The sequence below is a fragment of the Haliotis rubra genome, unplaced genomic scaffold, assembly GCF_003918875.1.
Source record: "Haliotis rubra isolate DU_JTF1 unplaced genomic scaffold, ASM391887v1 Scf1036, whole genome shotgun sequence".
In the NCBI taxonomy this organism is placed as follows: domain Eukaryota; kingdom Metazoa; phylum Mollusca; class Gastropoda; order Lepetellida; family Haliotidae; genus Haliotis; species Haliotis rubra.
The window spans coordinates 195,652-212,924 of record NW_025764933.1 but is presented as its reverse complement, the minus strand read 5'-3'; positions in this window follow the sequence as shown (position 1 = coordinate 212,924).

The window sequence follows — 17,273 nt, the reverse complement described above, 5'->3', positions numbered from 1 at the left end:
ACTGGTGTTCTGTGAGCGCTATAATGTACGTATTATGTGTACATGTTAAAAAATCACACAATGTAAAGTAATAGAATTCCTGTATATTTGGGTAGAAATGATGTAAACGATCAGCCTAATAAGTCTAAACAAAAGTATGATAAAGCACATTTCTTTAAACGAAGAGCGTGAACTTCAAAAATATTAATAATAACGCTAAGCCACTTTATGAATGAATATATTATGTATAACCCACTTTACCAATATATGGTTTGAAGTGTCAGTAAATATTAGTCCTATCAACAACGCGAGTGTGCTCATTTTGTAAAAGTATGTACTGGAGTGTAAATCAACATTTGGTAAAAAGTATTTACTGGAGTGTAAATCAACGTTTTGTAAAAAGTATGTACTTGAGTGTGAATCAAAATTTTGTAAAAGGTATGAACTGGAGAATGTATCAAAAGTTTCTAAAAACGTATAAACTGGAGTGTAAATCAACATTTTGTTAAAAGTATGTACTGGAGTGTATTTCAACGTTTGTAAAAGGTATGAACAGGAGTGTAAATCAACATTTTGTAAAAAGTATGTACTGGAATGTAAATCAACATTTTGTAAAAAGTATGTACTGGAGTGTAAATCATTTTGTAAAAAGTATGTACTGGAGTGTAAATCAACGTTTCTAAAATGTATGTACTGGAGCGTAAATCAACATTTTGTAAAAAGTATGTACTGGAGTGTAAATCAACATTTTGTAAAAAGTATGTACTGGAATGTAAATCAACATTTTGTAAACAGTATGTACTGGAATGTAAATCAACATTTTGTAAAAAGTATGTACTGGAGCGTGGATCAACATTTTGTAAAAAAGTGTTTACTGGAGAGTGAATCAACATTTTGTAATACATGCCCGTTCAAAAGTGTTCGTCCTGTAATTGTGACTGCCCTGCTGCATGTGTCTCTGTGATGAACTTGGAAATTTCAAAATATAATTGAATGCTACACAGGCAACTGTTCACATACCGTATTGGACGGATTCGTGCACCTTGATCGACCTGTCTGTCTTTCAAGACAGGCACATTCCTCCTCGAGAGAGAAGCTCCTTGCGGAGGATCGTCCTCCATCTTGGCAATGACGTCCTGGTCTGCCCGGTCAGTGGCATCGACACCAACGACAAAGACGATCAGAATGAGAATCATGTACCGCATTGCGCTGAAATGATGAAGTATGCTCCTTGTTTTGCCAATCCACAAGAATTCACTGATATGTAATACAATGAAATGCATAAACACTACTAAAACAATTCAACAGTCAGAAGTTCCTGTTAAAGGTCGGGTCCACTGTAGTTAATGTCTTTAGGAATCACAATAAATTACTAAACCAGTGCTCAAAAAGAAAGTATACATCCGCCACATATTACATAAAAACTGAAGGGTGTCTATGTCTGTCCAACCAGGGCTACTCCGTGATGGCAGAAGGGGTGTCTATGTCTGTCCAACCTGTATCACCTGTCAGACTGAAGGGGTGTCTATGTGTGTCCAACCTGTATCTCCTGTCATGGCTGAAGGGTGGCGGTAAATAGTCCACTCTGTATCAACTGTCATGTTTGAAGGGGTGTTTGTGTATGTCCACCTGTATCACCTGTCATGACTGAAGGGGTGTCTATGTCAGTCCAAACCGTTGTATCACCTGTCATGGCTGAAGGGGTGTTCATGTCTGTCCAACCCGTGGCTCACCCGTCGCGCTGGAAGGCCCATGTCTGTCCAACCTGTATCACCCGTCATGGCTGAAGGTGACTATGTCAGTCCACTCTGCACGCCTGTCATGTTTGAAGGGGGTGTCTATGTTCAATTCAGCTCTGTATCACCTGCCATGGCTAAGGGGTGTCTATGCCCAGCAACCTGTATCACCTGGGTTTGCCGGGTACGATCGTCAGTCCACTCTGTATCACCTGTCATGTTTGAAGGGTGTCCATGTCTGTCCAGCCTGTATCACCTTTTCGTCATGTGGCTGAAGGGTGACTATGTCTGTCCTAACCTGTATCACCTGTCATGGCTGAAGGGGTGACTATGTCTGGCCCACTCTGTATCACCTGTCATATGTTTTAAAGGTGTCTATGTCTGTCCAAACTGTATCACCTGTCATGGCTGAAGGGGTGTTCGCAAGTTCGTCCAAACTGTATCACCTTGGCCGCATGAGAAGGTGACTATGTCAGTCCACTGTATCAACTGTCATGTTTGAAGGGGTGTCTATGTCTGGGTCTCACAACCCCGTATCACCTGTCATGGCAGAAGGGGTGTCTATGTCTGTCCAACCTGTATCACCTGTCATGGCTGAAGGGGTACCTATGTCTGTCCAACCTGTATCACCTGTCATGGCTGAAGGGGTGTCTATGTCTGTCCAACCTGTATCACCTGTCAAGCATGAAGGGTGACTATGTCTGTCCATTATGTATCACCTGCCATGACTGAAGGGGGTGTCTATGTCTCGTCCAGCCTGTATCACCTGTCATGTTTGAAGGGTATCTATGTCTGTCCACCGTATGACCCGCCGCTTGAAGGGGATGTCTATGTCTGTCCAACCTGTATCACATGTCATGGCTGAAGGGTGTCTATGTCTGTCCAAACTGTGGTCTCCTGTCATGGTTGAAGGGTGGCTATGCCAGTCCACTCTTGTATCAACTGTCATGTTTGAAGGGGTGTCTAAGTGTCTGTCCAACCTGTATCACCTGTCAAGTGGCAGAAGGGGTGTCTATGTATGTCCACCCTGTATCACCTGTCATCACTGAAGGGGTGTCTATGTCAGTCCAACCCTGTATCACCTGTCATGGCTGAAGGTGTCTATGTCTGTCCAACCTGTGTATCACCTGTCATGCTGAAGGGGTGTCTATATGCCTGTCCAACCTGTATCACTGCCTGTCATGGTTGAAGGGTGACTATGTCAACCACTCTGTATCACCTGTCATGTTTGGAAGGGGTGTCTATGTCTGTCCAGCTCAGAATACCCAGCTTAAGGAAGTATCATGTCAGCCCAACCCTGTACCTGTCATGGCTGAAGGGGCATCAAAAGTCAGTCCCACCAAACTTTCATGTTTGAAGGGTGTCTATAAATTCGTCCAACCTCCGTATTACCTGTGATGGCAGAAGGGTGTCTATGTCTGTCCAACTCCTGTATCACCTGTCATGACTGAAGGGGTGTCTAAGGCCCAAATCCTAAACTGGCCCACCTGCCTATGGCTGAAGGGGTGCTCATGGTCTGTCCAACCTGTATCACCTGTCATGGCTGAAGGGTGCTCATGTCTGTCCAACCTGTAACACCCGCCAGGCCAGTTGGGTGTCTAGCGTGTCCCAACCTGTACTACCCCGCCATGGCCATGCATCATGTCAGTCCCACTGAAATGCCCAAAGGCCAGGCGTACCTATGTTCAGATTTCCATCAACGAGATACTGAAGTGTTGTTTTTTTAATCTGTTGGTGATACATGTGCTTAATATCTTGTAAAGGGTGTTTAATATCGAGATAATGCGCCAATTTTTAAAGTATTTTCTATCTTTATTAGCTTTTGGTAAGCAGGTAATAACCCCTCTGTTTACAGTATCCGATAGCTTTTTTTCAACAAAGACTACTGAAATAACCTAAAATCCATTTTCCTATATATTTAAAAAATCAAAAACTTAAAAAAACTCTACTGGAAATCCATTAATTTCTGGGCTCTTATTATTTAGTGTAAACATATTTTATTCAAAATAAATTGAACTAGGATTGGTAAACAAGCCGTAATGGCTTATTTGATTACCTCTCCATTTCATTGATACATGAATAAAATAAATAGTAAATAATATGCAGCATGATAGGAAAGCAAGCAACCTGTTTATTAAACATTATTAATCATTTATCAAACCTATGCGATTTTATTATAAAAGTATGGACAGATTGTAGTATGAAAGAATTTACAAGTTCATTTTTGTTTGGATTACCATTTAGGACAGAATTTAAATTATATCCATGTTCGTAAAAATACATGCGATGTCTGATGTTAGAATAATTAGGACAAGTAAAGAAGTAATGTAAAGTATCCTCATAGGGGTGACCACAGGAACAGAATGGATCAACTGAAATGTGCCGTTCAAACATGTGCGCTTTCAAATTACTGCACCCAAGTCTGAAGCGTGAGTGGATAATTTGGCAGAAACGTGTACCAAAGTTTTTATCAAATATATTAACATTGAGTGGTTTTGATGATTGAAATGCATTTTTGAATTGGCCTATGGTTTCAATATCGTACATATTCTCAGGCAAATCATTCCATTGTCGTATTGTATCAGGTAAAAACGAGTTGCTATACAAATCACTACGACATCTTATAGTTTGAATGTTATTACTGTTTCTTAATCTATGGTCACTTAACTGTGATACTTTTTCGGGCAGTAGATCAGTTAAATAAACTGGTGTCATATGATGAACCATTTTGTAAAATAATGATAACTTGCTAATTTGTCTACGGTCAACTAGGGGCATAGCGTTAGTTTCCTTATATATTAAATCATGACTTGTTCCTCTAACTGCCCCACAAATCGTCCGCAGTGCGTCTAAATGTAGATTTTCGACAAGTTTTTCTTGTTCTTTAGTACAGTTATCCCAAAGGTGCGAACAGTAATCGAACATTGGTAATATATATGACTTGTACATTTGCTCTAATGATTTTCTTGATAATCTGTATTTAAAACTACGTAGACAATTTACCAATGGACGAACCTTTTTAACTAATTCACCAATGTGGGAGTTCCATTTACAGTCTGATTGCAAGGTTACTCCTAGGTGTTTACGGTAGCCGACTTATTAACTTATTTGTCATGCAAAATTGGTGTGTATATATGTGTGATTGAACAACCCTGTTTACTGAGATAGGAATAGGAACTTTGAACTTCCTCAAGACGTGCACATATTAGTCTGTAAAAGACATTGACATTTATGTGTATATGCTCATGAAAACCTTGTTTGGCAAGATGTGCCTTTCCATTTAGCTATTGGGTGCATGTTCATATTGTATTTCAATTTTGACAAGTACATGTAGTGGGATTGACAAATTGAATGTATCTATACAACATCCCTCTGTATGTCTAGGGTGGCGATAGGGAATGCTCATAGCTGTTGACACATTTCTGGACGTGAAATCTGTGTTACACAATCAGAAGTATCAATACAAACAGTTTGCGCCAAGTCTACTGAGTGTTGTAACTGTGCCGTGTCTATTCAGAGCTATATTTCTTAAGAATACTAAAAGCATTTGTTCCTTACATGACCATAACAGCTCACATATTTGTGTTGTCGTAAGTTTATGATGTACTGAATATAAACATTGAGTCATGCAGGTGGAATTTTGCTCGACTGGTACAATCAAAGTTACACAATGTTAAACGCGGTGAAATCTTTAGTTATCGAGTAAAAAAATGTTAAATGACTGCGCAATATTTCATTTTATGCGAGAGAAAGTCTCATGTTTTAAACTTCAACAGATAAATATTGTGGTCGCCCATGTACGTAAAACGGAGGCTGAAACGTTCTGAGTTTTAGTGCGGTTGACTGCATCGGTTACTAAATATACTGGACAACAATAGTTAGGGATGTATGTAAATTTTGAAATTATGAATAACGATCTATATATTCATTGACACACTGAAAACATATCAATCAATACCAATATCCCTTACTTATTTTGTCCAGTATATTTCAAGCATAAATCCCATCCGAGGTCCACAAACTTCTCAAAAAGATGCTTAATTGAATGAATGTAACTGGTGTAGAATGTCTCTCCCTGGATTTGTACCAATGTCTGTTTGTTTGTTGTTGGTTTCTTTCTTTCTTTTTGGGGGGGTTGGTGGGGGGGGGTGTGTGTGTGTGTGTGTGTGTGTGGGGGATTATATAGATATAAATCATACAGAGGTTGTTTTGCTAGTAAATGGTCTGGTATATATTTCTGCCTTAATTCCTGATAACAATGTAAAATGAATTTCATTTTCTATTCCCACGTTACATAAAGTACAATAAAGGTTTTTCTACCCTCGTCAATCATTAAAAATAACGAACCTGAACCATGCGCAGAATACATACACTATCTACTTTCGTATTTGTTCTCTTCCTTTCTTCAGTTACATGTTATTATAAATGAGTCATGACAGCCCAGCATGACAACAAGTGGGGGCGTAAAGTATGCTTTCATATAGATATAATGCTTTAAACAACGTTGAAAAATCTGTCTGTTTCCTCTGCACAAAACACGTCAGGAACAAAAATAGATATTCCACGTTCTCTGTTGGAAAGCAACTCTGTTTAACCACGTTAAAAATGTGTTTTGTCAAGGTTCGATAGAGCTCGTGTGTCACCATGGACCAGCTCACGATGACTGTACTACCTTTGTACGGAATACGTTTCAGGCTACAGCTTTGAATGAAATCCCCTCTATTTGTAAGAAACAGCCAACATATAATTTGTCACATTTATCCTGAATTCACCGAAATGGTAAACGTCTGGGCATTTTCATTCAAATCTTTTTGTCAGATTGTTGATTTGTCTCGACACACAGAGTTTCCTTGTGAGATTGTGGAGTTGTGAGGCAATGTTAGTACCTAAAGTAGTGTATAGTGAGTGAGTACGTTTTTACGTCGGTTTTAGCAATACGCCAACAATATCACAATGGGGAACACTAGAAATGGGCTTCACGCATTGTACCCATGTGGGAATCGAACCCGGGTCTTCGGTGTGACGTGCAAACGCTTTAACCACAAGGCTACTCAACGGCCCATTAAATAGCTCATTGGCAGAATGCTAAGAATTTCATGCAATACAGCACACATCTAAATACTGATAACCTCAGCTGAAATATATTTAAAAGACACCATTTATGACATAACATCAATGTTAAATTTGAGATTTCCGCGCAATACTATGATAACGTTTGACGAAACAATATGACACAGAGAAGCAAGAGGTAAGAGGTTTTGAATTTCATGCAAAAAGTACAATGTCACAATCAAGTACATATGAAACGCTGTAACCGAATGTAAGGGTGAGTGAGTCTCTCTCGCTCTCTGTCTCTCTCTCTCTCTCTCTCTCTCTCTCTCTCTCTCTCTCTCTCTCTCTCTCTGTGTGAATGTGCGCGCGCTTTTGCGGGTGGGGGTGCGGGTGGGGTGGTCCAGTCGAACTGTTGAAACTTGACTGTGCGTTCTAAATCTCGGTTTATGTTTCGGGTATTTAGCAACATACTCTACCTTTCAGGTTCCATCGCAGTGGAACATGTTTAAGACCTCCATCACTTCAGGCTATCTTGTCCAAGCGGCGATGAGCTCAACTCAGTCACAGTTGGTGTAACCAGCCGTCGCGTTATCTGTGGTAATGTCAGTATTATACCCTGTGGTAATGTCAGTATTATACCCGGGACGCGGTGGGCGAACTGGCTAAAGCGCCAGGCTAGTGATCCTGCGAGCTTGAGGTGACGGGATCGAGCCCACCTGTGACCGGGTGTAAAACCTTGGAGTCAACTTTGTGTGCAGACTCTTTCAGTGTTGTCACAACCCCTAGTGTACTGACACAACCCTGTGCACTTAAAAGAACCCACGAATCCGTTGGTATATGACCAGATGGTGGCCACATGAATACGTGCAAACACCCAGTTGTGGGTACAGCAGTAAACTTGGACAAAGTACTGTGACTATGTGTCCCAGTCCACCCAGCTGTGAATGGGTACCTCGTAAGAATGGGAATGTCACAATAACTCGGTGCGCCTAGTGGCTGCAAGAGTTGTATGGTCCCCAGGGAGTTGAGAATGACAATAAGATGTGCCGTTCAGATTGACATCCAGTGAACGAGGGAAAAACAAAGCGCCTTTGAGCAGCTGAGCTGAGCTGGATATCTGCGCTATACAAATGTTAGTATGTATGTATGTTGCCTAGTTACCTAGATTATTTTGGCTCTGAGAGACCGTGTGTGAGAGAGTGTGTCCGAGAGAGACTGTGTGTGTGACTGAGAGAGTTTCCGTGTCATGGTGTGTGCGTGCGTGCGTGCGTGCGTGCCTGCGTGCCTGCGTGCCTGCCTGCCTGCCTGCCTGTCTCCGTGTCACATGTTTACCCTGAACACCACATTAAAAGTGTAACCTATGTACAGAAATACCACTTGACAAGATAAGGCCATTCAATCGGCATTAAATCACCTCATTGTGGCCTGAAAGGAAAGGCGCATAAAGATATTGTGGGAGGGTTGAGGTTTATACGAGATAAGAGATAAGACAGCACAAGAGGTTGCCAATGTGAAACCGATATTTTCTAGCCGTGTCATGGGTCCACTGCTCCGACGCAAAAATCCCCGGATACCCCGCATCACAATAGTACACATAATATATATCTTAACGAATGTTTAAAGACAGATAGACATAGTATATTAAAGTGGCCTATGTATGTAAACAAGATACAAAATACATATAAAATAAACACATAATGTTTTACATACATCCAGCCTTAACAGACTTATGAGACAGTTATCTGGAAGGTCAAAATATACATCATATAAAGATTTTTATAAAACCACATAATTACATAACCTTGGATAAATTATCTTAAATCTCTCTTCATGTAAACATAGCATCAAAACAAGCTGAAATTCAGTCATATATTTCACTAACATGGTACTGACTAGTCGATTTGAACCACTGCTTCACGGTTCACTGACTACCGTGGATGCATGATATATTCTGCCTGATGATTTGTACTACACCACCCAAGCAGTGTACGACCGTGCACCCGGCATACATGGTAATTTGTTCAAGATCACGGTTATGAAAACCCATTGCGAACTTTTAGAACCGTGTAGAAACGTACTACGAGCTTCTTTAGAACAATGCATTTTGTTTTGAACATATGTGCACGGAGTAGCAACTAAGGACGTTATGCGGTCGAGTTAGGTCTGTCCGGGAACGGGATGGACGTGGTGGAAACTGTACAAACGTATTGCAGTTGATGCACGACTGCACTACGTCCGCACACGTCCCCAGTAAGATTGAAGTTCGGCAATTCCGTTTGTAGTACGGCAATTCCGTACGTAGTACGGGAATCTCGTTTGTCCTCCATCACAATTTAGAACGGGTAGAACGTTGGATATGTTCAATGTTCTGGAGCACCCTTCCGTCCCTAGTCCGACCGAGCCCCTCCACAAAGTTCTTAAGCTGAGTGTAAACAGGTGCCACTACGTCCTGTCCGTTCGCACACAGTTCGAGCATCCGAACATTTTTTTCAAGAACGTACTGAGAACGAGTTTGGTGTGATGGGGGTATTATAATAATGCTAAACCACTTTATGAATGAACCTTATCCTAACTTGGTATCTGTATTCAGTGATGAGTTTCGTTATATCAGTATGATACAATGTGTACTATCTACTTTACCGTCATATGGTTTGAAGTGTCAGTAAATATTAGTCCTATCATTTGGTAAACAGTACATGAATGAATGAACATTTTGTAAAAGGTATGTACTGGAATGTAAATCAACATTTTGTAAAAAGTATGTACTGGAATGTAAATCAACATTTTGTAAAAAGTATTTACTGGAATGTAAATCAACATTTTGTAAAAAGTATTTACTGGAATGTAAATCAACATTTTGTAAAAGTATTTACTGGAATGTAAATCAACATTTTGTAAAAAGTATGTACTGGAATGTAAATCAACATTTTGAAAAGTATGTAAATGTAAATCAACATTTTGTAAAATGTATTTACTGTAATGTAAATCAACATTTTGTAAAAAGTATTTACTGGAATGTAAATCAACATTTTGTAAAATGTATTTACTGGAATGTAAATCAACATTTTGTAAAAAGTATGTACTGGAATGTAAATCAACATTTTGTAAAAAGTATGTACTGGAATGTAAATCAACATTTTGTAAAAAGTATGTACTGGAATGTAAATCAACATTTTGTAAAAAGTATGTACTGGAATGTAAATCAACATTTTGTAAAATCTATGTACTGGAATGTAAATCAACATTTTGTAAAATCTATGTACTGGAATGTAAATCAACATTTTGGAAAAGGTATTTACTGGAATGTAAATCAACATTTGGTAAACAGTATGTACTGGAGTTTAAATCAACATTTTGTAAAACGTATGTACTGGAATGTAAATCAACATTTTGTAAAAAGTATGTACTGGAATGTAAATCAACATTTTGTAAAAAGTATTTACTGGAATGTAAATCAACATTTTGTAAAAAGTATTTACTGGAATGTAAATCAACATTTTGTAAAATGTATTTACTGGAATGTAAATCAACATTTTGTAAAAAGTATGTACTGGAATGTAAATCAACATTTTGTAAAAAGTATTTACTGGAATGTAAATCAACATTTTGTAAAAAGTATGTACTGGAATGTAAATCAACATTTTGTAAAATCTATGTACTGGAATGTAAATCAACATTTTGTAAAATCTATGTACTGGAATGTAAATCAACATTTTGGAAAAGGTATTTACTGGAATGTAAATCAACATTTTGTAAAAAGTATTTACTGGAATGTAAATCAACATTTTGTAAAAAGTATGTACTGGAGCGTAAATCAACATTTTGTAAAATCTATGTACTGGAATGTAAATCAACATTTTGTAAAATCTATGTACTGGAATGTAAATCAACATTTTGGAAAAGTATTTACTGGAATGTAAATCAACATTTTCACTCTGTCGGGCTGCATGCTTCTCTGTGGTTATCTTGAAATTTTCAAAATAAAATTGTGCTACACAGGAAACTGTTCACATACCTTCCTTCAATGCTTCGTGCACCTTGGTCAACCAGTCTATTTTGCAAGACAGGCACATTCCTCCTCGAGAGAATAGCTTCTTGCGCAGAATCACCTTCTATCTTGGCAATGACGTCCTGGGCAGCCGGTCTACCCTGTTGGAAGGCGGCTCGCTCTCTGGAATCCACACCCGCGACAAAGACAATCAGAATGAGAATCGTGTACCGCATTATGCTGAAATGATAAAATATGAAATTTGCCAAACCAGCGTTTACTGATGTTCAATACGATGAAATACATAAACATCAGTACAACATTTCAGAATCAGAAGTTCCTACTGTTATGAGAATGTGTTTTTGTGAATGGAAATGCCACATTGATTAACTTTTCATTATTATGGGTCACAAAATTTCAAAGCTCTGAGTGTGATTTGAACTTGCATCTTGCTTAGGCTATGTAATTCCCCCTGTTGAGAGTGGGTTGATGAGCTGTGCTCGGGAGTTACCTCCTCTTTATTATGCTCCCGGTTTGCTTCTTCCGGTGTAAGACTGTGGCATTCATTCGAGTGAGTTCTACACAATCGTAGTGTGATCTATGGGACGTAGTGAGGCGTAGCTGCTGCTAGAATTATCGAGAACTGTGTGATAGGTATGTCAGGATTGGTTGCTGAGATGTTCGAGACGACTTTGAGACGTCTGCTGACATCGTCCGCTCTCCACGGCTTAACTACTGTCAACAATCTCCACTCAGTACATCGACAAGAATCAAGACTGTGGTACCTCCCTATAGACATTTAGTTGATATTTTAGATTTGTGACCCAATATTTTAGATTTGCGACTTAATAGTATTGTATTAGAAATTTGTAGTGTGATTCATTGTAACCTTGGTCATTGTTTATTCAGTACATTATTGAATATTTTATACTTGTCTGTGTTTTATTTTGCTGGTTTGCTGAATTTTAAACCGTAACACTACTAAATGTAGTTAATGCCAAAAATATTTTGCAAACAAAGTAAGAAACAAGCCCTTTTTAGAACCATATTGTTACATGCATTACCTTACACAATATCTTTACAACAGACACACATGCATTGCCTTACACAGTATCTTTACAACAGACACACATGTAAGGCCTTACACATCATCTTAACAACAGACACACATGTATGGCCTTACACATTATCTTTACAACAAACACACGTGTGTGGCCTTACACATCATCTTTACAACAGACACACGTGTATGGCCTTACACATCATCTTTACAACAGACACACATGTATGGCCTTACACATGATCTTTACAACAGACACATCTGTATGGCCTTACACATGATCTTTACAACAGACACACATGTATGGCCTTACACATCATCTTTACAACAGACACACGTGTATGGCCTTACACATCATCTTTACAACAGACACACGTGTATTGCCTTACACATTATCTTTACAACAGACACACATGTATGGCCTTACACATCATCTTTACAACAGACACATGTATGGCCTTACACATGATCGTTACAACAGACACACATGTATGGCCTTACACATTATCTTTACAACAGACACACGTGTATTGCCTTACACATCATCTTTACAACAGAGACACATGTATGGCCTTACACATCATCTTTACAACAGACACACGTGTATGGCCTTACACATTATCTTTACAACAGACACACGTGTATGGCCTTACACATTATCTTTACGACAGACACACGTGTGTGCCCTTACACATTACCTTTACAACAGACACACATGTATGGCCTTACACGTCATCTTTACAACAGACACACATGTATGGCCTTACACATTACCTTTACAACAGACACACGTGTATGGCCTTACACATTATCTTTACAACAGACACACATGTATGGCCATACACATTACCTTTACAACAGACACACGTGTATGGCCTTACACATTACCTTTACAACAGACACACATGTATGGCCTTACACATTATCTTTACAACAGACACACATGTATGGCCTTACACATTATCTTTACAACAGACACACATGTATGGCCTTACACATTATCTTTACAACAGACACACGTGTATGGTTTTACACATTATCTTTTACAACAGACACACATGTTTGGCCTTACACGTCATCTTTACAACAGACACACATGTATGGCCTTACACATCATCTTTACAACAGACACACATGTATGGCCTTACACATTATCTTTACAACAGACACACATGTAAGGCCTTAGACATTATCTTTACAACAGACACACATGTTTGGCCTTACACATTATCTTTACAACAGACACACATGTATGGCCTTACACATCATCTTTTACAACAGACACACATGTATGGCCTTACACTTTATCTTTACAACAGACACACATGTAAGGCCTTAGACACTATCTTTACAACAGACACACGTGTATGGCCTTACACATTATCTTTACAACAGACACACATGTAAGGCCTTAGACATTATCTTTACAACAGACACACATGTATGGCCTTACACATTATCTTTACAACAGACACACATGTATGGCCTTACACATTATCTTTACGACAGACACACATGTAAGGCCTTACACTTTATCTTTACAACAGACACACATGTATGGCCTTACACATTATCTTTTACAACAGACACACGTGTATGGCCTTACACTTTATCTTTACAACAGACACACATGTATGGCCTTACACATCATCTTTTACAACAGACACACATGTTTGGCCTTACACATTATCTTTACAACAGACACACATGTATGGCCTTACACGTCATCTTTACAACAGACACACGTGTATGGCCTTACACATTATCTTTACAACAGACACACATGTATGGCCTTACACATTATCTTTACAACAGACACACATGTAAGGCCTTAGACATTATCTTTACAACAGACACACATGTATGGCCTTACACGTCATCTTTACAACAGACACACATGTATGGCCTTACACATTATCTTTACAACAGACACACATGTATGGTCTTACACATCATCTTTACAACAGACACACGTGTATGACCTTACCTTGTTAGCTGACTGTAGGCTTTTGAATGGATGGGAAGTTTCCCGTTGGATTTATACACCCTGGAACATATGATCTCATGCAGGCCTGAGATGCCAATTGTTTATGGTTATTATCAACGGAGTACAGTAAATGTTGACGATCAAACTATACCTATGTTATACTATGTTTTCATGGCTCAAATATGAATCTTTCATTCTCTTAATAAAGGATCAAAGGCTTATAGTGCGATGTTTGATATAAAACTGCAATCTTTCTGAAGTACCTGTCTGTCTTATTTTAACTTCTATATCGTTATTGAATCATGGAAACTGGACAATTGATAAAGAATCTTGATGCTTTGCGTAAACTGATGATAGCCATTGATAAAGTAATGGGCGATGTTTGAAGTGCTTTGATCCTATTGATAACAAATGATCAAGATATCGTAATATAATATCATTTGCTTTTATTTGCTGATCAATGGGCGATATTTGATCTGACAGAAAGATACAGGTGTCAGAAAGAGCGTGTGGCTGTCCGTTGGGATTACCAGTAAACAGTAACTAAAATACAAATGATAATAGTCAACTTTTATAGCGCAATTCCAGGAGGAATATCTTCCTGAGAGCACCATTTTTACGGATAACCAAAGCTGCCTGTGAGGCACTAGAGGGTTAACAGTCACATAATTTATCCCACTGGGTACCCATTTTGTGCTGGGTGAAGAGAGTCAATATTGAACAAACTCACCTGCCTAAGGTGAGACCACATGTGTCACATGCGCTTCTTTGTGGGACAGGATTGACGTCCTAGAAACTCTCAGGAGTCAAGCTGCCAAACACAGTCACCCATCCAAGAACTCTGCGCACTCAAGGTTGCTTGATTTGCGACCTGAGCTGTATGCACAGGACCACACGCCACCACTGGTGGCAATGTTATAGTCCTTAACTACATTATAAACTATGTGTGCTTAAGGATGACCAGGTTGAAGTAGTTCCATCCTACAATAGTTTTGGTAGAAGAATTTCATGGAGATGAAATTAAATTTTCGTTGTAGTTCCTGCATTCTGATTGGCCGAATGGGTCACATATTATGGCATTGCTGTATGCAGTGAATGTTAAGAAGAATAATTGGGCATTTTACCTTTTTTGCTGTTGCTGTATGGGACAGCTCTGACTGAAATTCGTAACGTGACGTCTTATTGACCAGAGTAACTTCCCTTAGGGCCATTATACCAGCAGTCATTGGAGACTTTCGTCATCTCGTGGATATCGTCTCTAAAGCACAAGGTAAGCTTCATAGAATTGACATGCCGTGGGACATAATATATTTAGAGAATACTTGTTCGGAGATGGAACTAAAATAACATTAAAATATCAGTAGGTGTTTAGACCAGTGTGTTTGAGAATCATCCCATGGTGTAACACTTATGTAGCTTAGCATCTAGAAACCAACGCATAATGACATCCAGGTTAAACACTGTCTTTCCAGAGGCGAGAACAAGTGATTCCTGCAGACGGATCAGATTCTCCACTCTGCTGAAAGGTGGAAAGATCCCTGATCATTTACCCTAACTGGTGCTTTTCCCTAATTTTTTTCACATGCACTTGTGTTGCACGTATACTGTACGACATAAATGACTCCCTTAATCATTTATCATTTGCTGACTGACAGTCTTCGCAGGATATCTTTCAAGTGTGCCATGTGTCACATTAAAGCGCAATGCTTCTTGAACCACGTGAATACCATAGTCACATTAATTACAATGTACCTGATAAATATTCCTACTCTTAATCTTATCAATGATAGCACAGCCCATTGCAGTTATCTGGTTTAAATATTAAAGACCTTATCTTTACTGCATTTGATCAGTATGTATGAAGTCATCAAACTCTGGTTGGATGACTGGATAAGTGGATTGTGACAGATCAGTACCATCATCAAACGTCATCATCAAAGGTCATCATCAAAGTTTCGCACAATGTCAGTCTTTGATCCCACTTAGACACTACAAAAGCAAACCCTTTCATAGAATAACAACATTAACAGCACATAACAACATCAGTGTTGCATACTCATTGATCGTATGTCAATCACTCTTTTTCAATATCACTAGTACAAACACAATCATTGTGGCATACGCTCATTGTGACGTTTGTCGCGGGTCCTGGCCGCTGATATTCGCCAATCGGACTGAGGCGTGGTTGATTAAAATCTGTTTATTCTGTAAAATACACATGAACATCAATATAATATGATGTATGGCCGAGGGGTGTATCAACTCACCTCGGCCGTGGCGTGACATGAAGTGGCAAATATGAAGATGGCGCACGAATTTTACCATTTATAAAATGGTCTTTATAGCATTTTATGAAATATTGCACTTTGAATATTATGAGCAAAATTAAAGGGAAGCAGACATCACTCACACTTACTTACGTGCTGGTGCCAGTGTTTAATTAGTAATTTCGTGCAACGCGATGCCTTATTATAGAAATATTATAGATATTATAAATACTATGATATCGCGCACCTTTACGATAATACGTTTAGAGGATGACAAAGAAAGTAGACAGAAAAGGTACATACCTGTAAAATACACATGAACATCAATATAATATGATGTATGGCCGAGGGGTGTATCAACTCACCTCGGCCGTGGCGTGACATGAAGTGGCAAATATGAAGATGCCTACGTCACGGAACAGGTAATGCACGAGATGTCACGGAACAGGTAATGCACGAGATACTACTGGTATTACAACCAGAGTAAGAGTGATAGAAGAAGCGCTCGTAAATGAGCAGAGAGGAATAACGTAAGAGATACGCAAATGTATGGGGAAATACATCCGGCGACATCCTCCCCTCCTTTGAGAAATGTTGTCCTCAACATTTAAATGCAGCAACACATTAAAACTGAACAAAACACAAACTTATACAACTAATTACACCTTGAGCGCACAAAATGACAACTCATACAAACACTTCAAAATCCAAGGTACCAGCCACCGCTGGAAAAGTATCAACCAACCTAACCTCTTCAGCTGACAAAGCAACAGGACGACCTGGGGAAGATGGAAAAGCCTGAATACCAAAATTAGTGACCCAATCGCCACTCCTTAACCAAGCTGGTGGAACTCTGGTACGGGTAGGCCTCCCCATATCAGAGTTCGGCAACGGCTCAGGATCAACTGTGTCTTCAACAACGGTATCAGAAGCGGAAGATGTGTTGAGCCCTTGTTCAGCTGAAGCAGATGACTGTTCCACAGGGGTTGATGGGATTGCTAAACTGCGTGATGTTCCAGGTGATTCTGTGAAAGCTGGAGATGAATCTTGAAATCCATATACAGTTCCAACTGTTTCCAACGTAGAATCTCCAGTTCCTGTTACGTCTTGCGCTTCAAATGCATCGGTAGCATGTACTGTCGATGCCTCCGGTATAGGAGTGGCTGGTAGCATCACCATCATCTCGCAAAACACTTCCTTCATC